This window comes from Danio rerio, chromosome 21, assembly GCF_052040795.2.
Source record: "Danio rerio strain M-AB ecotype USA chromosome 21, GRCz13ab, whole genome shotgun sequence".
NCBI lineage: Eukaryota > Metazoa > Chordata > Actinopteri > Cypriniformes > Danionidae > Danio > Danio rerio.
This window is the reverse complement of record NC_141041.1, coordinates 4,650,768-4,677,500: the sequence shown is the minus strand read 5'-3', so window position 1 is coordinate 4,677,500 and position 26,733 is coordinate 4,650,768. Positions and strand designations below refer to the sequence as shown.

Genomic DNA, 26,733 nt, shown 5'->3' with positions numbered 1-26,733 from the left:
ATTATAATAAAAGTACTATGGTAAATAATACTGAGAGTGTGTCACACAAGCTGTCACTAATCGAATGTGCGAATATAAAATCCACTTTACCTTAGTTGAGGTTACTCTGTGAGCCAAAGTGAAGCACAGTTGAGCGAGTGGAGAGAAAGCCTTCAGCTCCGGGTCATCATCTGTCTCGCAAAGTCTAATAAACACACCACAAAGCAAACAAAGTCACAACGCTGTAACTATACAAGACAATTATTATATTAGCAAACTGATGCTACTAGCCGTCTTATCATATTTGTACATTTGTACACGCTTTAAAAAATTATATTTAATATGATTAACAATACAAGCTAGCAGCCGTGCTATCGGCTACTCCAAAGTAAACACATCACGTTGCTTCAAATTACTCAAAGAATAATGCTTACGGGCTTGAAAGTTGACAAACATAAACGAAAAACGAGTTGTCTTCCCGTGTACAGCTTATCGAGCTGAATCTCCGACTGATCCAGGAGTGTTTCTCGTCATTCGCGTCAGCTATCACTCTTATCGGATTCATCCCATTTAACGAACCAAAATAGCAAGAGGAAACTTGTGGACTAGATCTGTTGACAGGCTGGAGTTTGTGCAGTTTGCATAAACGCAATAATATACCACGATGATGATAAATTACGCCAAAACTAACAACCAGTTCTGTTATTAGCTCCTCTGCCCCACTGTAAACAGCTCGCGTCTGTCAGATAAGTCCCTCTACTGACGTCACCTGGGTGGTTAGAAAAAAAAGCGGAAGTGGGAAAACAGACACATTTTCTTTAAAATGTGTGCCCTTGCACTTTGTAAAACATTTTAATATGGTATTTTATGGTATTATAGAGTATTTTCACAAACGATTCTACCTTTTTTTTTAAACAGTTTTTTAACCTACAATATGCTCTTTAAAGAGAATCGACTTACAGTCAATGGTCTGAACAGGAACAAACAGGTACATGCAGAGAAATCCAGAGCGTGGTCATAAACAGGCAAATGGTCAGTTCAGGCGGCACGCAACGTAAACAAAGGAACAAAGCGAGGGTCAAATCACAGCTAGGCAAGGGAAAACACATCGTAATGCTCACAATACAGATAAACAAGACTCAGCCCAGAAGTGCGTGTGCGTGCCGTGTAAATAGTCCTTGCAAACAGTCCATAATGATATTCCAGCTGTGTGTATGTAAGCAGTGGAAAACAGGAACCGGTGTGTATGAGGTGCATGCTGGGAGTTGCAGTTTGTGTGGCATGTGTGTGGTTCTCCAGTGATCCGCAGTCAGTAGATTGCTGGTGATCATAACATTATCCTTAAATTCCCATTTATTTATGTTTTTGAATTGCATTATGAGGTCTTGAGCTTTCTTCCAAAAAATTTAAACCTTGAAAAGTTTAAAATTTGTAATAGTTTAAAGCAGATGTCTTAAACTCGCGGCCAGCGGGATGATAGTTCGTGGCCCCCGCCTTAATTTGAACGTTTAATGTTAGTGCGGCGCGCAAGTTTGATATGTATTAGACTTGGGTGGTATCCAAATTTTGATACCGTCAAACTCCTCCCTATTTGACCTCTATATACGGTATTACCTTGCATAATAAAAAAAAATGATATAAGGCTCAGACAGCGTCAAGCAAACTATTGGCTTGTGCCTAAACCATCTGATCTGCACTCTGTCTGTATAAACACACACACAGACATAGACACAGCACCACGCTCTCTCTCATTCACGCACACACACACAGCACCAAACAAGCTACACACAGCATCACGCTTTCTCTCTCATTTACACACATACACTTAAACAGCACCCACGCGGAAGCATGCGTGCTCGGGAGCGATATTGTTAGACACCCGCTCCCATTCCAATTACACCAGAGTTACTGACCGCTCCCGCGCTTTATTCGGACATTTATTCCCGCACCGCAAGAATGGGTCGGGTCCCGCTGCTTCCATGGTACAGCAGCAGGAATGCAGACCTCTAGTTCGGATTTACCATGTCTCCCTTCTCGTTTTGCCAAACTGCAGAGGTTGTGTTCTTTTTCGAGACCAGGGGCCTCATGTATCAACGCTGCGTACGCACAAAAACTTTGCGTACGCCAGGTTTCACGCTCAGAATCGCTCGAGGTTTGGATTTACTAACAATGAACTGAACGTGGGAATGTGCGCAGCTTCACGGCAGCTTTATGGCTGGCGTACGCACATTTTTTGTGCGGGTGTGTTTTATTTCCATTGGCGACTCCTAGAGGCAGTTGTGTTAAATTCCTCTCTACAAAGTGTCTGAGCCTTGCAATGGCAGCTGTATGAGACGGGTTCATCTAGAGCAGGTATATAAGGTTTCCATACCATACAGTTGACCAGCTAAAAATTAAAGCACAATTTGCAGCGATCGCCGGTTTTCCCAATGTAATCTGAGCTATCTACTGCACGCACATTGCTATAAAGACACTATCTGAAGATGAATTTGCATGCGTGAATCAGAAACATTTCCATTCAATAAATGTGCAAATAAAATATGATGCACAAACTTATTAATAATTCCTACTTGTCTTTCTCGTGATAAATAGTTGTCAAAATCTGATATGTAGCGGGGAAAAAAAGAAGAAAGAGTTCATCAGACGCTGGATTCTAACCGAGTTCATGCTCGAACGTGTCAAAACATGTTGACTTGCATCTTACGGGCTGCGCCACTGAGACTGTTAAAAATTCTGCAACATTTTACAGCTATAAATCACACTATTTCTTTTTTAATTCACTCGGTGCGATGTTCAGACCCAACTGTGTTAACCGCATCAGCTAAACTCTCCCACTCTATTTTTTTCTTTTCTTGTTAATTCCAGAGAACAAACTTGCAAATAACACCGCTTTCCTCCGGTCTAACTCCGAAAGGAGCACCTCCATTTCACATTCTGTTCAAAGTTTCTCTTTTGGCTTGCTTTTGCCATTGCTTTTTCGTTTTGCCAAAGTAGAGTCATTAGCATATTTATACGGGGGAGGAGGCAGGGAGGGGTTTTGTGCTCGTGCACGTTGCGCTCAGTTTCACGTTCATTCGGATGTACAAAAGAATATGCGTGAGATTCGGCGTACGCAGTGTTTCATACATCTGAATTTTTTCTGCGTACATTTACAGCTTTGTGCGTACGCAATGTTTTAGTATGATTTCCACGCAAGTCTTCGTACATGAGGCCCCAGGCCCTTACCTCACCTCTCTCTCTCTCCTCCACACTGTCCCGTGATGACCAACACGAATACAAATAATATTTAATATTTAATACTTGTCTCCTATATAAGTGCATTGTTTTTTTTATGACGGTATAACAATATTGAAACTGATACTGTTGATATTTTTAGATCCCGCGGTATACTATATTACCGTATTACCTACCAAGCCTAATACGCAGCAGAGAAACATTTCCCAATGAGTGAAAGTTACAGGGTTTTTCCTAGATCGAATATGGTTGCGGCCGGAAGTAAACGAGAATTAGTTATATTATTTATTAAGTTTCCCATTTATTGTATTTTATTAACGTCTACCCCCACCCCAACCCTAAACCCAACACTCACAGTAATGTAAAAACAGTTGTTGTGCTGAGTATTGTTTGTTACCTATTAAATAACCGAATAAATTGTATTTTAAACGCTTACCCTCAGCCCAACCCTAAACTTCAAGAATGCACCAACAATCAAGAATGCATGATTATATGGTGTCATGACTTTGCCATCCAAAAAAAGTAATTATAATGGAGGTCAATGGGGCAAAAACAGCCATAATGGAAACGTAATGAATACACAAGGGTTAACTTTTGAAAATGACACAAATATTTATGATTGCTGAGTCTAAAGGATGTAAATATTTCCAGGCCCAACACTTGATGAAGTCGCAACTACAATGTATACAGTATATATATGTGTGTGTAAGAGCCGAGTGTGACAGCTACAGGTCGCCAATGAATAATCTGCACTCTCAAAGCTCTGGAGGGCCGACTGGTGTCAGTACATGAGAGATCTCACACACACACACACACACACACACACACACACACACACACACACTGCAGCTGCTACAGGCGTAACACAGTGTGACTTTGTGAAAAGCCAGGATGTCTGTCTCTCTGAGTTATAACTATAGCTGGTGTCCTCCTCCTCCCCCCGAAGGGCATGAGTAGAGTGCGCGTGTGTTGAGATTGTGTTAACTGTGTGCGGTCGACCCCTGGAGAGACTGCATTAAACAATCCTCACAGGACGAATGTCGCTAAAAGAGCGAGACCACTGCAGATTCCCAAAGACAGATTGATGGAGCTGTGAAGGGAACTCAAAAATCGGAACCTCACAGAGTTTGACGAAGACTGCAGCAAACAGCCATAAGACACACTGACTATACATACAAAATAAAGGGTTTGGAGTTAGGGCTGCACGATATTGGAAAAATCTGACATTGCGATATTTCATTTTCCTGCAATAAATAGTGCAATATGAAAACAGTTTCATCAGATGCCTTGAATAACTATTTGGAAAGTGTTCATTAAATCAGTCTGCCTGACCTTTGTTGCAACCATTTATCCATCCATGCATCCATCCATCCATCTCTCCATTAGTGCACCTCTCTAACCACACATCTATCTATCTAATAATGCAACTATCCATCTATTTATTCATCTGTCAATTATGGCAACTATGCATCCATTCATTCATCCATCCATCCATTAGTGCAAATGTCCATCTATCCATCCACCAATCTCTCCATTAGTGAAACTATCCTTCCATTTATTCATGTAACTGTCCATTATGGCAGCTATCCATCCATCTATTAGTGCAACTATTCATCTATCCATCTATCCATCCATCTTTCCATTAGTGCAACTATCCATCCATTTATTCATCCATTTCTCCATTAGTGCAACTATCCACCCATTTATTCATCCATCTCTCCATTAGTGCAACTATCCACCCATTTATTCATCCATCTCTCCATTAATGCAACTATCCATCCATTTATTCATCCATCTCTCCATTAGTGCAACTATCCATCCATTTATTTATCCATCTCTCCATTAATGCAACTATCCATCCATTTGTTCATCCATCTCTCCATTAATGCAACTATCTATCTATTTATTTATCCATCTCTCCATTAATGCAACTATCCATCCATTTATTCATCCATTTCTCCATTAATGCAACTATCCATCCATTTATTCATCCATTTCTCCATTAGTGCAACTATCCATCCATTTGTTCATCCATCTCTCCATTAATGCAACTATCCACCCATTTATTCATCCATCTCTCCATTAGTGCAACTATCCACCCATTTATTCATCCATCTCTCCATTAATGCAACTATCTATCTATTTATTCATCCATCTCCATTAATGCAACTATCCATCCATTTATTCATCCATCTCTCTATTAATGCAACTATCCACCCATTTATTCATCCATCTCTCCATTAGTGCAACTATCCATCCATTTGTTCATCCATCTCTCCATTAATGCAACTATCTATCTATTTATTCATCCATCTCTCCATTAATGCAACTATCCATCCATTTATTCATCCATCTCTCCATTAATGCAACTATCCATCCATTTATTCATCCATTTCTCCATTAGTGCAACTATCCATCCATTTGTTCATCCATCTCTCCATTAGTGCAACTATCCATCCATTTATTTATCCATCTCTCCATTAATGCAACTATCCATCCATTTGTTCATCCATCTCTCCATTAATGCAACTATCTATCTATTTATTTATCCATCTCTCCATTAATGCAACTATCCATCCATTTATTCATCCATTTCTCCATTAATGCAACTATCCATCCATTTATTCATCCATTTCTCCATTAGTGCAACTATCCATCCATTTGTTCATCCATCTCTCCATTAATGCAACTATCCACCCATTTATTCATCCATCTCTCCATTAGTGCAACTATCCATCCATTTGTTCATCCATTTCTCCATTAGTGCAACTATCCATCCATTTGTTCATCCATCTCTCCATTAATGCAACTATCTATCTATTTATTCATCCATCTCTCCATTAGTGCAACTATCCATCCATTTATTCATCCATTTCTCCATTAGTGCAACTATCCATCCATTTGTTCATCCATCTCTCCATTAATGCAACTATCTATCTATTTATTCATCCATCTCTCCATTAATGCAACTATCCATCCATTTGTTCATCCATCTCTCCATTAATGCAACTATCCACCCATTTATTCATCCATCTCTCCATTAGTGCAACTATCCATCCATTTGTTCATCCATCTCTCCATTAATGCAACTATCTATCTATTTATTCATCCATCTCTCCATTAATGCAACTATCCATCCATTTATTCATCCATCTCTCCATTAATGCAACTATCCATCCATTTATTCATCCATTTCTCCATTAATGCAACTATCCATCCATTTATTCATCCATTTCTCCATTAGTGCAACTATCCATCCATTTGTTCATCCATCTCTCCATTAGTGCAACTATCCATCCATTTATTCATCCATTTCTCCATTAATGCAACTATCCATCCATTTATTTATCCATTTCTCCATTAGTGCAACTATCCATCCATTTGTTCATCCATCTCTCCATTAGTGCAACTATCCACCCATTTATTCATCCATCTCTCCATTAGTGCAACTATCCACCCATTTATTCATCCATCTCTCCATTAGTGCAACTATCCATCCATTTATTCATCCATCTCTCCATTAATGCAACTATCCATCTATTTATTCATCCATCTCTCCATTAATGCAACTATCCATCCATTTATTCATCCATTTCTCCATTAGTGCAACTATCCATCCATTTGTTCATCCATCTCTCCATTAGTGCAACTATCCATCCATTTGTTCATCCATCTCTCCATTAGTGCAACTATACATCCATTTATTTATCCATCTCTCCATTAGTTCAACCATCCATCCATTTATTCATCTAACTGTCCATTATGGCAACTATCCATCCATCCATTAGTGCAACTGTCCATCTATCCATCCACCCATCTCTATTTGTGAACTATCCTTTCAATTATTAATCTAACTGTCCATTATGACAACTATCCATCCATCCATTCATTAGCGCAACTATTCATCCATCCATCCATCCATTGGTGAAACTATTCATCCATCCATCAGTGCAACTATCTATCTATCTATCTATCTATCTATCTATCTATCTATCTATCATCTATCTATCTATCTATCTATCTATCTATCTATCTATCTATCTATCTATCTATCTATCTATCTATCTATCTATCTATCATCTATCTATCTATCTATCTATCTATCTATCTATCTATCTATCTATCTATCTATCTATCTATCTATCATCTATCTATCTATCTATCTATCTATCTATCTATCTATCTATCTATCTATCTATCTATCATCTATCTATCTATCTATCTATCTATCTATCTATCTATCTATCTATCTATCTATCTATCTATCTATCTATCTATCTCTTAACTATCCATCCATTTGTTCATCTATCTCTTTATCAGTGAAACTTTCTATCCATTTATTCATCTAATGGTGTATTACGCCATCCATCCATCCATTAGTGCAACTATTCATCTATCCATCCATCCATCCATTCATCTCTCCATTAGTGACACTATCCATCAATTTATTCAACCATCTCTCCATTAGTGAAACTATTCATCTATATATGTATCCAACTGTCCATTATGGCAACTATCCATTTATCCATTAGTGCAACTATCTATCCACCCATATCGATCAGTGAAACTATCTTTCCATTTATTCATCTCTCCATTAATGAAATTTATCTATGTATTTATCTATTCATCCATGTGTCTAATATGGCAACTATACATCCAACAATTCATCCATCCACCCATTTCTCCATCAGTGCAACTATCCATCCATTTATTCATCCATCTCTCCATTATGGAAACTATCCATCCATCCAACCATCCATTAGCGCAACTATAAATCTCTCCATCAATTTCTCAATTAGTGCAACTATTCATCCATTTATTCATCCATCTATCCATTACTGATACTATCCATCCATTTATTCACCCTAAAATAACATTGACAACTGTCCATCCATCCAACTATCCATTAGTGCAACTATCCATATCTCCATCCATCTCCTCATAAGTAAAAGTATCCATCCACATATTTATCCATCTGTCCATTATGGCAACTACAGGTATGCATCCATGTATCAGGGCAACTGTCCATTCTTCCATCCATCCATCCATCCATCCATCCATCCATCCATCCATTCATCTATTAATGCAACTATCCATCCATTTAATCATTAATTTGTTCAATATGGCAACTATCCATCCATCCATCCATCCATCCATCCAACAGTGCAACTATGCCCAATAAAAACCTCTCACAGCAATGCACCTCCAGCAGCCTGAACTGTTGATCCACGACAGGACCGATCCATGCTTTCATGTTCAGCAAAATGTGGCAGCAGAAATTGAGACTCATCAGAACTTTTCCAACATTTCACCGTCCAGTTTTCGCTGAGCCCGTGTGAATTGTAGCCTCGTGTGCTGTTCTCAGCTGACAGGAGTGTCTGTGTGCTGTTGTTCTGCTGATGGAGCTTATCTGCTTCAAGGTTGGATGTGTTGTGTGTAGAAGATGCTCATTCACAGACCTTGGTGGATTATTTGAGTTAATTATGCCTTTCTATCAGCTGAACCCGTCATTCTCCTCTGACCTCTAGCATCAACAAGGCTTTTTTCTCCATCACTGGATATTTGCTCTTTTCCTGACCATTCTCTGTAAACCCTGGAGATGGTTGTACATCCCAGTAGATCAGCACTTTCTAAAATTCTCAGACCAGTCCATCTGGCACCAAAAACCATGCCTTGTTTAAAGTCAATTAAATAATCATTCTTATGTATTCTGATGCTTGATTTGACATTCAACATATTTGACTACATCTATACGTCTAATGCATTGAGATGCTGCCATGGCTGAATAGATATTAGCATTAACAAGAGCTTGACTACTGGAGTCCCTAATAAATTGGCCAATCATTGCACATGAATTTTTTTTCACATTACAGAGTCTAAAAAATGAGGAGAAACTTTAAATGTGCTTACTGTAATTGTCAAGACACACAGCTCTATAAGAAACAGCCCTGCATGATTGCAGTTGCAGCTCTTATTGAAAATGTTTGGTGTGTTTTTATTCTGAGCAGCTAGTTATGCTATATACAGTTCTTCACTTGAGACTTAAGCCCATTCTGCTCTCTATATACAGAAATCTGATCTATGGCAGCCTATGCAAATTACATATATGACACACCAGTTCATGTTGATGGATTTAGAGGTTTTTGCATCTGAACTCTTGATCTTGACTTCAACTGTAAATCAGATATCATCAGACTTCTGTATGGGAAGCCAGCCATTCATACAGGAGAAGAGATGTTAACACTATTACTAAGCTCAGGTCAAATGAGTAAAAATCGGAAAATAAGCAGCGATGCTACATTTACTATGGCCCCGTTTACACTAGTGCGTTTAAGTTTTAAAATGGTGTTTTAGAATGGAAACAATCCGCGTCCACACTAGCGTTTCTGAATTGCTCTCCATCACGTGACCACACACACACACTCTCAGGCAAGTGCTGCAGCATTTCTACCCAGGTGAGATCTGTGTGTCGGACTGCTCATCAAGCATCTCCTGCTGTATCTAATCTCACTAAATTTGCTAAACGTGGTATTTCATTAATCTTGTTGTCTATATCTAACGATATATTCCCCGACTTTGGTCTTATGAATCTATTACTTGTTCACAGGTAACGTGTTTTGGCTGAGCGCAAAGATAAGTTAATAATTAATGTAACCACGTACATTCTGTATATTGACTGATCGCTTGCCTTTATTTCCTATAATGTATAAACTTATTGTGCGTTATACTTTTATAATAGCTATTATTGATTATTAAAACTGACATTCAGCAAAGCAGAGGATACGTTTCGTATTTTCAATGAAATTGAAAGGAGGCAGTGATGTTAGGCTCTGTTTTATTATAAATATGCACACAGTGAAGATGCAGCACGACGCCTCAACATTTCTGCTGTCTGTTAAGTTGTTAATATCAAAATGAAAATAGGCAGTTCCTTAAATCATGATTTTATTTTATTGTTGAGAAAGTGAAACAACGTAGCCACGATGATGTGAATAAGGTTAGAACAGGGGTTTTCAAAGTGTGAGGCGCGCCTCCCCGGGGGGGCGCCAGAGCATGTCATGGGAGGCGCGGGAAAAATATATAATAAAAATAATACGTCAAAAATAAGAAAACCTTTTTTACCCAGAAGGCCATAGCTGTGAATTTGCTTCTGTTTGGCAAGCCTGCCAATACAGGGGGGGGGGTCTGTCGCGCGCGTTCTGATCAGCTGTGTTGTCGTGCGCGTGCTCAAGAGCGGTGTTGTCACGCGCCTAAGGAAGGGCGGGACCGAGGGTGTGCCGCGTTGCGGGTGCACTTTTGATCATTTTGGAAGGGCACTTTCTATCCAGGACTAAAAAGGGCATGTGCACTGCACAGGTTGAGCCCTATGTGTGCACGTGCCTGCAATTAATCGGTTTCTGAGACCCCCGATTCAAAGCCTTCAAGTTCAGGGCTTAAACCCAAAAGACGACGATATGATGATCAGGAATTGAGTTTAGGATTTACGTGGACAGGACCAGCTGATGAACCACGACCTTTATGTGTGGTTTGTCAAGATATTTTGGCTAATGACAGCATGAGACCCGCTAAACTTCGACTGTTTTGACTGGGATGGATAGTTCTTGGATCTGTTCTATTCAGATATATATATTAACCATCATCCTAGTTTTAAAAACGTTATATTAAAATTCTTGTTATTACTCTGTAAATAATTGCACTTTCATGCAAATGATGATAAAAGTGAGTTAACAGTCTGACATCTGTCTGTGTCTTTATATATACTATATATATATATATATATATATATATATATATATATATATATATATATATATGTATGTGTGTGTGTGTGTGTGTGTGTGTGTGTGTGTGTGTGTGTGTGTGTGTGTGTGTGCGTGTTTGGGAGGAGGGGGGCGCCAATGGATAAGTTGTGTTAAAAGGGAGGCCCACTGTCTTAGACTTTGAAAACCCCTGGGTTAGAAAGTACACTGTTCCCTTTGAAGATTTACAGGTCACGTCCTCAAGGGTCTGTTTTCCATATCAAACTTGCGAAGTCTGAACTTACAGGAAGAGGATGTAGGACTGAACTGTGTGTGTGTGTGAGCTACTTAATATTGAGGAAAAGCCCCAATCTGATAGGCGAATGTCTGCAGCCCCACCTCCGTTTTCAGATGTCTCCGTTTTTCCCCATCCACACTGAGACGGAGCAGCAGTGTTTCAGAATGAAAACGGCCTCTCCAGCGTTTTCGAAATGCTTCGTTTTCAGCGCTCGAGAACTCCGGCGTAGTGTGGACGGATGGCGTAACCGTAGCAAAACTTTTGCGTTTTAATACGAAAACGCATTAGTGTAAACGGGGCCTAAATCAACAAAGTAAGCTCTCTTGAGCTGTGGCTCCCCTGGGTCTCCGTGATTTAACTGCATGTTTAAACATGTTTAAGCAGTGTTGAAGATATTTTGTAATTGGTGTTTATTTATTTGTGCTAATGTTTGCAATGCAAAAAAATTATTTAAGCATATTTCAGATTTATACAAAAAAAAATAATAAAGCAGGTGCATTTTTGCATTACATGGTTGCTATAGTTTAGCAAAGCCCCAAAAAAGTCATCTCAGTAAGATTACAATAAAACTGACACTTTTTTAACTCTCGGCTCATCGCTCTGACAGCTTCAGAGAAACTTTATATGTTTAAATCAGTGATAATTCAGAGCGAGCGGCACATCTTCAGAGGTGCTTCAAAGGAGGAAAAGGCGATGCAGGCGAGAGATGTCAGTGCAGACGGAGTGATTTATGCTCTCGCGCGGACGGCTGATTTGATAATCAGTGTATTCTGCCTCTGCTGCCTCCTAACTCACTGTCAGCACTTTCCTCAAATCTCTCCCTCACCTCTTCCTTCTCCTCCCAGTTTTTTGTTTTTATTGCAGTTATTTTCCTCCTTCGATTTTTAAATGAACAAACAAAGTAAAACAAACAAACAAGCTCGGAGTCCCATGTCTCTCATTTTCCATCTCTGTGTGTCTGTATGCCTCCTTCTCTTTAGCAATCCCCACATTTACTCGGTTTATTTCTCAAGAGAGCCACTTAGAGAGAGAGAGAGAGTGAGAGTGAGAGTGAGAAAGAGAGAGGGAAGGAAGGTGTGAGGGTGTCCTTGGAAGAGTCTGTGTTCGCAGACGCTAAAACATTAACATACTTAAAGCTTTCACACTCTTCTGTAGCATATTTCTGTGCTGGTGCTTTACGTCTGTTACTATAAACACTCACTGCTGATCACATGATGAGCACAATCAGAATATGCATACATTATCTATCTCCATCAGTCCATCTTACCATGCATCTATCTCATCCTTACATGCATCAGTTCAACTATCCATCCATCCATCCATCCATCCAATGACAGATAAATAGTTGCACTAAACTTTGGATGGATGGACGGATAAATAGATGAACTTAACGAATGGATAGATGTGTTTCTGGATTGACAGATGAATGAATGACTGGATTAAATAATGGATGGATAGATGATCTGATGGATGGAAGGATGATGTATAGGTGGATGGACTGATGAAGAGAGAGATGGATGTATGTGCATTCATCTGTTCATTCATCAATGTTCATTCATCGTTCATCTTGAAACCCATCATTCTATCAATTGGTCCATTCATCTGTTCATCCATCTCTCATTTCATTTATTCGTCATCCTTCCATCCATGAGGTTATCTATCCATCCTTTCATTGTTCATTCATTCATATAGAAACCCATCTCTCTATCCATCATCCATTCATTCATCCATTAATTAATTAATTCATTCCAACTATTCATCCATCCATCAGTCCATCTATCTATCCATCAAGTCCATCCAACCATTAATTCATTCATTCATCAATCCATCCATTCATTCATCGCTCATCTCAGTCAATCTTTCCATCCATCAAGTCCATTCAACCATTAATTTGTTCATCTTTTCATCATCCATTCATCTCTCCAACAGTCAACCTGTCCATCCATCTATTCATCATCCTTTCATCCCTCAGTTCATCTATCTATCCATTGTGTATTTAATCATTTATTTATTATTTCATTGCTCAATCCATTCATTCGTTCCTTCATTCGTTTATCTATCCAGCAGTCAATCACTCCATCCATCTTTTAATCCTCCTTCCATCAATCAGTTCATCTATCAATCCATTGTCCATTCAATAATTCATTCATTATTTCATTGCTCAATCCATTCCTCATTCATTAATTCATCCATCCATCCATCAGTCGATCTGTCCATCCATCTATTCATCATCCTTTCATTCATCAGTTTATCTATCCATTGTCCATTTAATCATTCATTATTTCATTGCTCGCTCATTCATCCGCTCATTTGTTCGTTCGCTCATTCATTCCTTCATCTGTTCATCCAGAAACCCATCTATACATTTATTCCCCCAGAAACCAATCTATTCATCCATCAGCTCCTTCATTCATTCATATAACCATCCATCAAGTCTATCCATCAGTCAATCCATTCATCCATCAAAACCAATTAACCCATCCATCCATGAATTTACCTACTCATTGTCCTTTAATCATTTATTCATTATTTCATTGCTTATTCATTCATTCATTCAATTTTCTATATATTATATATTTTATATAGCCATCTGTTCGGCGAGCGAACAAATGGCTAACTCATTCATCCATCTGTTCATCCAGAAACCCATCTATCTCTCCATCAGCCCTTTCAATCATTCATTCATTCAACCATCAGTTAAGTCCAACCACCAGTTCAATCATCCATCCATCCATCCATCCATCAAAACCATCAGTCAATTCATCCATCCATCCAAACCATCAATGAGTCCATCCATCCATCCATTCATCCATCCATGTTAGGGATTAAGGAATTCATCTTAAAAAATAAAATAAAAAAGTACTTCAGTCTTTATGCTTCAGCGTTTCATATTTAGTTTAACCCAACACCGCCTGTTTTATTCATGAAAATGACAAGCAATTTCTGAATGATAATGTAAAGAGAGCATCTTTTTATCTTATATATCAATCAATGTTTTACGAGAGAAAGAAAATAATGGCACGAGAGTGAGTAAATGTTCACTTTGACACAATTGAAGCAGAGCGGACAGCCAAAAATACCGCAGAAACACTACTTATTAAACTTCAGTCAGATCTCTGCGCCTCTCCCTTCACCTTCCATCATCCACCTCGCTCTCGGTCTTTGCATGTTCAAGAGCCTTTGAGAAGACATTCAGTGTGTGTGTGTGTGTGTGTCTGTGTGTTTACAAGGCCGTGTTTTCTCTCCTTGTAATCTATTTTCCCCTACACGCACTTAAAAACCCAGTTTCTGCGCTGGATTTCTAACTTGGATCTCTGGCGTACACAAACACACGCTGGAGTTCAGTGTTTTTCGTGCTGCAGTCTATGTAAATTATTCACTTGTGCTGTGCTGAAAGACACCCCACTGAAACCTCACGCTGCGACATGCACAACACATGCAGAAATACTACATACTACAGTGTTTACAAAAATACACACACGCTGCGAATGCATTATTACCTGATAAAGCTGAACTAAAAAGAAGCTGTACATTTTAACCTTTTAAACACACACACACACACAGACTCGGTTGTCTTCAGCTGAAGGTCATCTCTAAAAGCTCTGTCTGAAATCCTCTGGGTCTAAACGTGACCAGCGACCCTCTGACCTTAATGCTTTTATCGTACGGCATTATGGGTAAAGGACGGCTTTTAGGTGGGGGTTAGTTTGTAGTCAGTCTCACACATACAATAGTCAAGTGGAAACTATCTTGAGACTCGTCTGCCAAGCTATAATCTACAGAGAGAAAGCTGAGAAAATGTGTGGAAGAAGTGTTAAAGTAAGTTCAGTTCAGCAATAAAACGTTCCATAAAGGACAACAGTGCTGATTTAGTTCAGCGCAATTTAAACGTCAATGTGTAGACGTGCAATAGGAGGAGCGCTAATTGTTTTAAAACCATCATTTTGGTAAAACTGTTGTGTAAAAATAACACTGTATGTAGGCAAATGAGGCATTTCTAGTGATAGTAATAAACACAAAAAAAATTTATTTACATATTATAAAAATTAAGAAATTTAAATGTTCAGAAAACAAATGTAAAGTTTATTTTAGTACAGGGTGGGCCATTTATATGGATACACCTGTCACGGTCGAGTTAGGGGGAAAAAGGAGCGAGGACCCAGATAATTAAGTATTTATTATAGAATACAAATACAACAAAAAGGCTAAACAAACTACCCCGAGGGGGAAAACATGAATAAAAAGGCAAAAACAAACTTGACTGTACTGGCAGGACAAAGCAGGGCTGGACACAACAGGATAGGGAACTATCGATGACAAAGTGGCACAGGACAGCAGACATGAGGGGATTATATGGAGGACTAAATTAACACACAAACAGATGAACTTAATTAACTAATAATGGGTTAACAAGGAGGGTGGAACTAGACAATAGACAGGATAAACATGAATCGAGACTAGAACACGCAGCCAATGAGAGCTCAATAATTGCGTGTTCATGACAACACAAGCACGCAGTGCATGTAAACATACACCACGTGCTAAACACAACACCAATAGAAGACTGAACGCAAGACACGAGTACACGATGAATGAAAGCACTCACCGTGCACGCAGCGTGCATGTTTTATCCCAGCGCCAAACAAAACCGAAACCAACTGGACTGAGACGCTGGGAATGAAACACCACGCTGCAGACAGACAAACGTGAACACCTGGACTGGAGCGCGCAACTGCAAACACGCAAAGACCTCACGCAACCGCATCAAGCGGGGGCGCACGGTCCATGCACGTTCACAAATGGCGCTCATACAGAGACACACACAAAGGTGTATCCATATAAATGGCCCACCAGGTATTTATTTATTTATTTATTTTTTTGCAATCATTACTAGAAAAAAAAAAGATTTGTGAGCAATGATTTATTTAAATATATAACTATCAAAAGTACAATAAATAGTAAAGTAAACGTACATTTAATGTAAAGCAAAAATATATTGAATGTGTAATACAGTGCTTAAATTTAGCAAAGTACTACTAAATTTCAACACTTCTAAACTAAAACAATTTGGTCCTAAATTGCAAAATTCCATTTGTAGTGTTTACTAAAAAGTTAACTAGAAATAGAAGAATTTTGTTACCACACTGTAAAAAATGTACAGTTAATTAAATTGACATTTTTATTTCACATGTTGGCGAGGCAGTGGCGCAGTAGGTAGTGCTGTCGCCTTACAGCAACAAGATCACTGGTTCGAGCCTCGGCTCAGTTGGCGTTAGTGTGTAGAGTTTGCATGTTCTCCCTTTTTTCGCGTGGGTTTCCTCCGAGTGCTCCAGTTTCCCCAACAGTCCAAAGACATGTGGTACAGGTGAATTGGGTAGGCTAAATTGTCCGTAGTGTATGATTGTGTGTGTGTGAATGAGTGTGTGTGGATGTTTCCCAGAGATGGGTTGCGGCTGGAAGGGCATCCATTGTGTAAAAACGTGCTGGATAAGTTGGCGGTTCATTCCGCTGTGGCGACTCCAGATTAATAAAGTGACTAAGCCGAAAGGAAAATGATTGAGTTTTACATGTTTTTTCCCCCCATTTATTTATGCTTTTGAATTGTATTAAGGGAGCTTTATCTGTCTTCCAACAACTTTTAACATTGAAAAGTTTGAAAAAGTGACTTTTATGAACATGTTTAATAGTTTTAAGTATATATTGTCTGGGTTGGTGTTGCACATTACAGTACAAAAACCTTGTATTAAACTGCCTGTACATTTTCTGTTATTTTACAGACTTTTTTTCTATATACAGTTGAAATCAGAATTATTAGCCCCCTTTGAATTTATTTTCTTTTTTAAATATTTCCCAAATGATGTTTAACAGAGCAAGGAAATTTTCACAGTATGTCTGATAATATTTTATCTTCTGGAGAAAGTCTTATTTGTTTTATTTTGGCTTAAATAAAAGCAGTTTTTAATTTTTTATAAAACATTTTAAGGTCAAAATTAATAGCCCCTTTAAGCTATTTTTTCAATAGTCTACAGTACAAACCATCATTATACAGTAACTTGCCTAATTACCCTAACCTGCCTAGTTAACCTAATTAACCTAGTTAAGCCTTTAAATGTCACTTTAAGCTGTACTTTAAGTGTCTTGAAAAATATCTAGTAAAATATTATTCACTGTCATCATGATAAAGATAAAATAAATCAGTTATTAGAGACGAGTAATTAAAACTATTAAGTTTAGAAGTGGGCTGCAAAAATCTGCTCTCCGTTAAACAGAAATTGGGGGAAAAAAATAAATGGGGGGGTTAATAGTTCAGGGGGGCTTATAATTCTGACTTCAACTGTATTATGCATATATAAAGTGGATGCCTTTCCAGCTGCAACCCAGTACTGGGAAAAATCCATACACTCTCGCATTCTCACACACGCTCGCACACGACGGTGTTTACCCAATTCCCCTACAGCGCATGTGTTTGGTCTGTGGGGGAAACCGGAGCACCCGGAGGAAACCCACGCCAACACGGGAGAACATGCAAACTCCACACAGAAATGCCAACTCGCCAAGCCTGGACTCGAACCAGCGACCTTCTTGCTGTGAGGCGACAGTGCTAACCACTGAGCCACTTTTTAGTAAAAGTAAGCAGAACTAGAATATCTTTCAAAAACGTTTGATTGGTAACGTGTGTATGCAGCATTTTGCTAGTCCTGAAACAAGCATCTGAATGCAAATGTGTCTAGTCCCTCATGCTCATTTTCCTGCGTTGTTGCTTTCTGAAACACAGTTGCACAAGCATTTGCATAACCTGTCTTCAACATTCAGTTTCGTCTCACACTGCAGAACAACAGTTTGAGGAGAATAATGCTCATATCAGAATAATGAAACAGACGTTTGAAGGAATCTCCATTACCATAGTCATATGTTCAGGAGTATCGTCTAGCCCAGGGGTCACCAAACATGTTCCTGGTGGGCCGGTGTCCTACAGATTTTAGCTCTAATCAAACACACGTGAACAAGCTAATCAAGGTCTTACTAGGTATACTTAAAACACCCAGGCAGGTGTGTTGAGGCAAGTTGGAGCTAAACCCTGCAGGGCACCGGACCTCCAGGCACGAGATTGGTGACCCCTGGTCTAGCCAATGGCTGATGTGGATGTTGTCACATGATTGCCTTGGGGTTCGTTTCAACTGGTTCCATTCAGAGCAGTTAGTCTAATGTGAAATGGAACCAAATGGCTGAAAATGCTACAATGTATTATTTTACCCTTGGCCCGGACCAAAGAAAACACACTAGAGGCGTAAAAGCACTGTTGTATAGCACTAATATATAACACTATTTTAGTGTTTTTTGAATACCTTAAAAAAACGTACATATTGTGCATTTAAATTGGTTGAATACCGTTTGTGGTCTCTGTAGACCCTTGCACACATTCTCTACTCTGCTATTATTTCTTATATACTGACCGGCCACTTTTTTAGGTACACCTGTCCAACTGCTTGTTAACGCAAACTTCTAATCAGCCAATCACATGGCAGCAACTCAATGCATTTAGGCATGTAGACATGGTCAAGACGATCAACTGCAGTTCAAACTGAACATCAGAACCGGGAAGAAAGGGGATTTAAGTGACTTCGAAAGTAGTATGGTTGTTGGTGCCAGACGTGCTGGTCTGAGTATTTCAGAAACTGCAGATCTACTGGAATTTTCACGCACAACCATCTCTAGGGTTTACAGAGAATGATTAAAAAAAAGAGAACATATCCAGTGAGCGGCAGTTCTGTGGGCGCAAATGCCCAGAGTCCAGAGGAGAATGGCCACACTGGTTCCAGCTGATAGAAAGGCAACAGTAACTCTAATAAGCACTCGTTACAACCGAGGTCTGCAGAAGAGCCTCTCTGAACACCTCCAACCTTGAGGCGGATGGGCTACAGGAGCAGAAGACCACACCGGGTGCCACTCCTGTCAGCTAAGAACAGGAAACTGAGGCTACAGTTCACACAGGCTCACCAAAACTGGACAATAGAAGATTAGAGAAATGTCGCCTGGTCTGATGGTCTGACATGCGGATGGTCGGGTCAGAATTTGGCATCAACAACATGAAAGCATGGATCCATCCTGCCTTGTATCATCGGTTCAGGCTGGTGGTGGTGGTGTAATGGTGTGGTGGATATTGTCTTGGCACACTTTGGGCCCAATTGAGCATCCTGAAAACGCCACAGCCTACCCGAGTATTGTTTCTGACCATGTCCATCTGTTTATGACCATGTGTACCCATCTTCTGATGGCTACTTCCACCAAGATAATGCATGATGCATGATGCTATCATGTCAATATAGAGCAAAGTCTCTGAGGAATATTTCCAGCACCTTGTTGAATCTACGCCACAAAGGATTAAGGCAGTTCTGAAGGGTCCAACTAACAACAGTGTACCTAATAAAGTGGCCGGTGAGTGTATATACTGTGTTGAGGTCTGAACTCTCAGAGAAATGTGAATAAGTGACTGATTTCTGCCAAGTTTTGTAGTGGGAGAGACACATCAGATACAAGAGAACATTCGATTGGTCGGAAGATCTGAAGAGAAGCTGAAGTGCATAATGATGTCAACAAAATTGTTGGGTCAAATTGGTGCAGTCTCTCCTACATGTGGATTTTGTCTTTGATTTGAAGCACACTTACTTATAGATGATCTCTGGACTTTATATATTCGCGCGGACACGCAAAAAAACTTTTATTTTGACTAAGCTGGTGATGGTGGAATAAGTGTGCGTATGGACAGATGGGGAGATGTGAAGTGTGTGTTGGTGTTGGTGTGTGTGTGTGGAGTCTGAATGAGGGAATCGCAGAGGGAAAACACTCTCACTGAAGTGTGACTGAAGAGCAAACCACACACACTTACGCACACACAGAGTTTAGAGAGTGTGAAAAGCAGTGGCTGCACTGAGAATGTAGGATTGATTTTTTGGGGAAGGGGAATGCAGGAAAAATAATGGTCAAAGCAGAACAGTGTGATTATGATTATTGAGATAAATCATTGAGTTAAGTGAAGAGTCTTGTTGCTGAAGCTAGTGGTGTTTAAGTTTAAATTTAAATCTTGGATGTATTGTAGGAGGCGACGTAGTGTCAGGGTCGGTGAGGGGAAAAAGGAGCGAGGACTCAAGTGCAAACAATAATTGGGTTTTATTAATAATAAAGTACAAATAAAACAAAAAGGCAAAACAAACTACCCCGAGGGGGAAAACATTAACAAAACACACAAACTTAGCTGGACTGACAGGACAAGGCAAGACTGGAGCTGGAACACGGGGAGTGTAGACAACGAACTGGCAAAGGACTGAAAACATGAGGGGGATTATAAAGCAAAAAGTAAATTGACACACAGGTGAACACAATTAACTAATAATGGGTTAACAAGGAGGGTGGGACTAGACAATAGACGGGAGAGCGCATGACACAGAGAGACAATACAAGCCATGCGCTCACATAACACAACACTGAAGCACACGACAAAAACACGTGACCACAATGTAAACACCGAGCCACGTGCTTTGACAAAAGACGCAAGACACGAGCACACGATGAATGAAAACACTCACCATGCGCTCACACATGCAGCATGCATGCTTCATCCCAGCGCCGACCAAAACCGAAACCAACAAGACTGAGACGCTGGGAATGAAACACCACGCTGCTGACAGACGAAAACACAAACACGAGTACAAGAGCGCACGCGTCTGAGGGGCGCAGAGCGCGCACGCGGCCGCGTCAAGCAGGAGCGCGCATACTCTGCGTACACCCACGACAGCGCGCGCGCACACAGAGACAGAAACAGGACCAGACACGGGTAGTGTCCGAGATCTGCCACCAAAACAAGAATTTACAAGACCAGAGTGGCAGAACCCTGACACGTAGTGGCACAGTAGGTAGTGCTGTCGCCTCACAGCAAGAAGGTCACTGGTTCGATCCTCAGCTCAGCTAGCGTTTCTGTGAGGAGTTTGCATGTTCTCTCTGCGTTCGCGTGGGTTTCCTCCAGGTGCTCCGGTTTCCCCCACAGTCCAAAGACATGTGGTACAGGTGAATTGAGTAGTCCGTAGTGTATGAGTGTGAATGAGTGTATGTGGATGTTTTCCAGGAATGGGTTGCAGCTGGAAGGGCATCCGCGGCGTAAAAAAGAACGGGATAAGTTGGCGGTTCATTCCGCTGTGGCGACCTCAGATTAATAAAGGGACTAAGCCAAAAAGAAAATGAATGAATGAATGTATTGTAGGTCCGTCACAATGATCAATATATGGACTTATCGTACAGCACATGGGCATGACCTCAATTATTTTTGGTGATGCAACATATATATATTGCCCTTACATGAAAACCAGTTCTTGCAATATTTTAGCTGATTGCGCAACTTCTCTATTGCAACTGTCAGTGTCAGTATGGTTAAAAAAACACTGTGGTATTTACTATAAATGACTATAGTATATTCTCATGTGTGTGTCTGGCGACTGAAAATAGATCTGGTAGCAGATATTGCAGCCCCTGTTACTTTTTACCTTGCACGTTTGTGTTAATATTCATTATTATTTATTGAGGATATGCGCTTACACATTCTGATTCCAACGCCTCATTATTAAACTGTTAAAATACAATGAAATAATCTTAAGAATAAAATATGATGTGTTCTTTAGAGGAGTCTACTTGCTAATGATATTATACTGTCATTCTGGCTTTATATAATGAGTGGCATAAATAGTCTTAAAATGACAGTAATAAAGTTTATCACAATATATTTTGGTGCAAAATATCAAACAACAGTTCATGACAGGCCTACTTAGACGTTTTACATACATACACCACACACACACACAAACACACACATGTATATATATATATATGTATATATACAAATGATACATTGTTGCATTTTCTGCCGTCTTTGGGTCGTTTTCAAACCCACTGCTGGCTTTGGTCCGAACCAGTTGAAACGAACCAAAATTCAATTCAATTCAGCTTTATTTGTATAGCGCTTTTACAATGTAGATTGTGTCAAAACAGCTTCACATAAATGGTCATAGTAACTGGAAACAGTGTAGTTCAGTTTTTAGTGTTTAAGTTCAGTTCAGTCATCTGACAAAATCCACATCTCTTATTGGCCAGATGTTATTGAACATATTTCTTAAACTGCTTACTGATTGGTCAGAATTCACGTGCGGGAAAATGCCAATGAACTCCCGCAGGTAAACAAAACCAGCACAAAATGTCGCTTTTTACTCTGGAGGGACGACTGCGCTGGCTGATTGTATGCTTGCTTTAGACAAATTTTACATTACGAGAATGAAGCGCAGCTGCGACTGGAAAACAGGGTTTAATGCATCGCTCGTCACTTCAGGAGGAGGCGTGAATTAATTTAGCTAAACTGCGACATGCATGGTCATCTTGCGGAAATATTAGCAACGATCCATCAGGTAATGTTTTCCCCTCTCTCTCTCTGTTGGTAAAGCGCTGTCAACAAATATTTTCCCTCCATATCCCATAATGCACAGCGCATCGGCCTACGGCAGCTGAATTAGTCCGAATGGCGCAGTACTTTTTGTGGTTGGACCTGATTTAGTACGGATCATATTCTCACCACAAACGAACCGCTCCAGGGTTCGTTTGAAAGCCTACCGAGACCACCTCTTCAAGCAGGTCTCGGTACGCTTATTTGGTCTGCTTTTGGTGCGCACTCGAGTACGATTGCTGCATTCTCACCTGCCCAAACGAACCGCACCAAGAGGGAAAACAAACTCTAGTGCGATTCAATTGAACTAAATAAGGCAGGTGTGAAAGCACCCTCTGTGTGTTTACGTAACGAGTATGTCTCCACCATTTATTAGATTTGCTAGGAATATTTATAAATGTCTCCAATAGATTTACCGAGCAACATTAATGTGTCCTCAAGTCATTGTAAGCAGAACTGCAGACCTTTATCTATAAACTATAATTATGGGAACTGTGTTCATCTTAACTAAAAGCTTCATCGTGTTTGCTGGCCTCACGCATCACGCACCTATCAGCTAGTTAGTCAGCACCTCACCTTAAAGGGTTAAACAAATAACGCACAGCACTACTACCATACCATACCACCTAATACTTCAGAAAAATCACAATATATAATCAAAAAAAAAATTAAAGGGGGGCCAATAATTCTGACTTCAACTGTGTATATATGAATGTTGTCTCAGATCAAATGAGTAGCTGCTCGGACCTGGAAACAGTATTCCATACGTCACCGATACATCACGGCTTAACAAGCAGATACTGTTATGTAGTCAATATAAAATGTTAATTAAAATGAAAGTAAAATAAGCATAGAAAAAATAGCAAGTGTATTAAAGTCAGACAAATAAAATGACAACAGACAAATTAAACTCCATCATTTCCAATTACAGGATCTGCTCTTTATATTCTGCTCTGTGAGTCTCTGAGGGAACGAATCGCGCTTAATAATTTGCAGCTAATATGTGTGTGAGAAACTGAGATCTGGTGGCTCTTTAACATCTACTGAGCAGAGGAGGGAAAACCAGAGACAGAGAGAATCAGAGAACTCTGGCGTCTCGCTCTGGTGTTCATGTTTGCTTCGTTTGTTTGATTTGCTCATCATGAAACCGCTCACATAATCCATAACTAACAGAGAAACTGAGAGAATGAATGAGACTGCTCCATTTAGAATGCGCATTCTGTGTGATGTCATCATGGAACTCATTCTCTGGACTTTAAAAACGTCTTTGAAAACTTTTTCATTCAGAAATTGAGAGTATTCGCTAATAATTCAAAAGAAATGGCGTAAACAGATTGAGTTACATATAATATTTTAAGGAAGAAAAGCTAAAGTAGCTTTCCTAATTTAAACATACAAAAAAAAATCATAAAAAATAAAAAATCAAATATTTTTTTAACGCCATGTCAGCAGCAATGGCTAATTTCATGGCTAAACAATGTCATTATACATTTAAACAAATGAATACATAAATTAGATACGATTTTTAATGTTAATATATGTTTTTGTTCCTGGTGACACTTTGCTGAATGTCCCCTTAAGTGAGTTCATTTGATCAAAAAGCCTTCTGCTGGTATTAAAGGCGGGACAGTCCAATAGAAAGTGTTTTACCGTAAGAGGAATTTTGTGAAACAAACACTGAGCGGGGTCTTCTACTTTAAGCAAAAAACTATGGGTTAATCTTGTTATGTCCAAAAAATGACATCTGGTAAAAATCACTTGTTCAACTCTAGTTTGTAAATTTTATTTAAACTCTGCTGGAAATTTCATTCTTCCATGTATTTCACTCCATTTGCCTCTTTTTTTTAAACGTAACCATTGATGAAAGGTCTGATCTCTGAAAGAGGAATTTAGAATTCATAACTTCACCATTCATAAACATTAAAAAAATACACATTTTAGTATTTCTTTAGAATTCACTCTTGCTTGACAAATTGTTAATATCTTGAATATCTTTCAAGTATCTGAAGACACTTTTTATATACAGTTAATTAAGACGATTCCTCTTGTGAAATTATTTTCAATTAAATTATAAGTGCTGTTTAACACAACACATTTTAAAATGTTTTATTAACAATTTTTTGTTTCGTCTTTGCCATGATTACAGTACATAATATTTTACTAGATTTTCTGTAAGATACTAGTATTCAGCTTAAAGTGCATTTTAAAGACTTAACTGGGTTAATTAGGTTAACTAAATTAGATTAATTATGATAGTCATTGGACAACAGTGGTTTGTTCTGTAGCTTATATATATATATAAACCGAGCCTCGACTGGGTCAGTTGGCCCACAGTCCTAAGACATGCAGTACAGGTGAATTGGGTTGGCTAAATTGTCCGTAGTGTATGAGTGTGAATGAGTGTGTATGGATGTATCCCAGAGATGGGTTGCAGCTGGAAGGGAATCCGCTGCGTAAAACATATGCTGGATAAGTTGGCATTTCATTCCCTTGTGGTGACCAAAAATTAATAAAGGGACTAAGCTGAAAGAAAATAAATTAATATATATATATATATATATATATATATATATATATATATATATATATATATATATATATATATATATATATATATATATATATACACACACACACACATACACATACATATATACACACACACACACACACACACACACACACAAACACACACACACACACACACACACACACATATATATATTCGAAGTTCTAAATTTCTTGCTAATAACTTTGACCCTATTTATCTTTTATTTAAATGTAAAAACATATATCGAAAAATCTTAAATAAAAAGTAAAAAAAAAATATAAAAATCCAAACTAAAGGAAATACAGAAAAAACAAGAAAATTATGTTAAAAATTGATTTTTTTTTTCTTGCTTCATTAAACATCACTTGGGAAATAATAGAAAAATAATAAAACTTCACAGGAGAGCTAATAATTCTGCCTTCAACTGTTTACACACACACACACACGCACACACGCCATCCTCTATGAAAGTCTCTGAGCATTTTTGTATGCAGTCAATTGTAGGAAAGTTAAAAGTTCCTGAAATTGGACCATAATTATGTAACAGGATTCCCATGGTTACGTAAAACACAGAAATGTCAGGTAATTTTTACAGTGTGCATTTAAAACAAATGTTAAAAAAATCAGGGACTATAATAAAATATTGAAAAGGCATGGGAATTTCTGTCATTTCTGCAAGTCTTGTATAATCTGTAATGTTTAGTTACACTCTGCTATAAAATATTCAGTCCACTCTTTGTGAGTGCATTCTATATAAAGCCTTTCTTAAAAGTCACACAAAAAAAAGAAATAAATGGAGAAATAAATCTATTTTATTTGCTATTACTGGAGTAATTATTGATTGCATTGACTTGTTCTGAACTCAGTAGACCAAATTAATGCCTATAAGGTTATTGATGTCATTAATTCAGGGATTAGTTGTATTAATCATGACATAAAATGAATTAAAGAAAAATCTTTATGTAACATCTTTTGGCAACATTTAAATTGTATTTCAATGTTAATGTGATTGAAGTATCACATTCAGTAATAATAGTATGTCACTGGTTCAAGTCTCTGCTGGGTCAGTTGCTATTTCTGTGTGGAGTTTGCATGTCCTCCCCATGTTGGCGTGGGTTTCCTCTGGGTTCTCTGGTTTCCCCCACAGTCCAAACAGATGCGCTATAGGGGAATTGATGAACTGAATTTGTTGTTGTGTATGAGTGTGAATGAGTGTGGACAGGTGTTTCCCAGTACTGGGTTGTGGCTGAAAGGGCAACCACTGTGTATAGATGCTGGATAAGTTGGTTGTTCAATCTGCTGTGGCGACCCCTGACGAATAAAGGGCCTGAGGCCCCGTTTACACTAGTGCGTAAAACGGCGTTTTAGATCGATTCGTGTCCACACTAGCGTTTCACCAAACGTTTCTGAACATATCTCTGTCCACACTACGCCACCAAAAACATATATC

The 26,733-nt window shown here is 39.0% G+C and overlaps 2 protein-coding genes and 1 long non-coding RNA gene across 5 annotated transcripts in view; 2 read left to right on the top strand and 1 right to left on the bottom strand.

The window, feature by feature from the left end:
- cdk5rap2 (CDK5 regulatory subunit associated protein 2) overlaps positions 1-3,551 on the top strand; it is a 635,428-nt gene extending 631,877 nt beyond the window's left edge. Inside the window, exon 28 of the transcript XR_015519480.1 lies at positions 3,440-3,551. The gene's annotated coding sequence lies outside the window, so the exon portion shown is untranslated. The remainder of the gene's footprint in view (positions 1-3,439) is intronic.
- LOC147838706 (uncharacterized) overlaps positions 1-26,733 on the bottom strand; it is a 129,406-nt gene that overhangs the window by 33,453 nt on the left and 69,220 nt on the right. The gene's annotated exons all lie outside the window — the stretch shown is intronic.
- The window catches only part of ntng2b (netrin g2b), a 146,448-nt gene that overhangs the window by 54,821 nt on the left and 64,894 nt on the right, over positions 1-26,733 (top strand). The window lies entirely within an intron of this gene.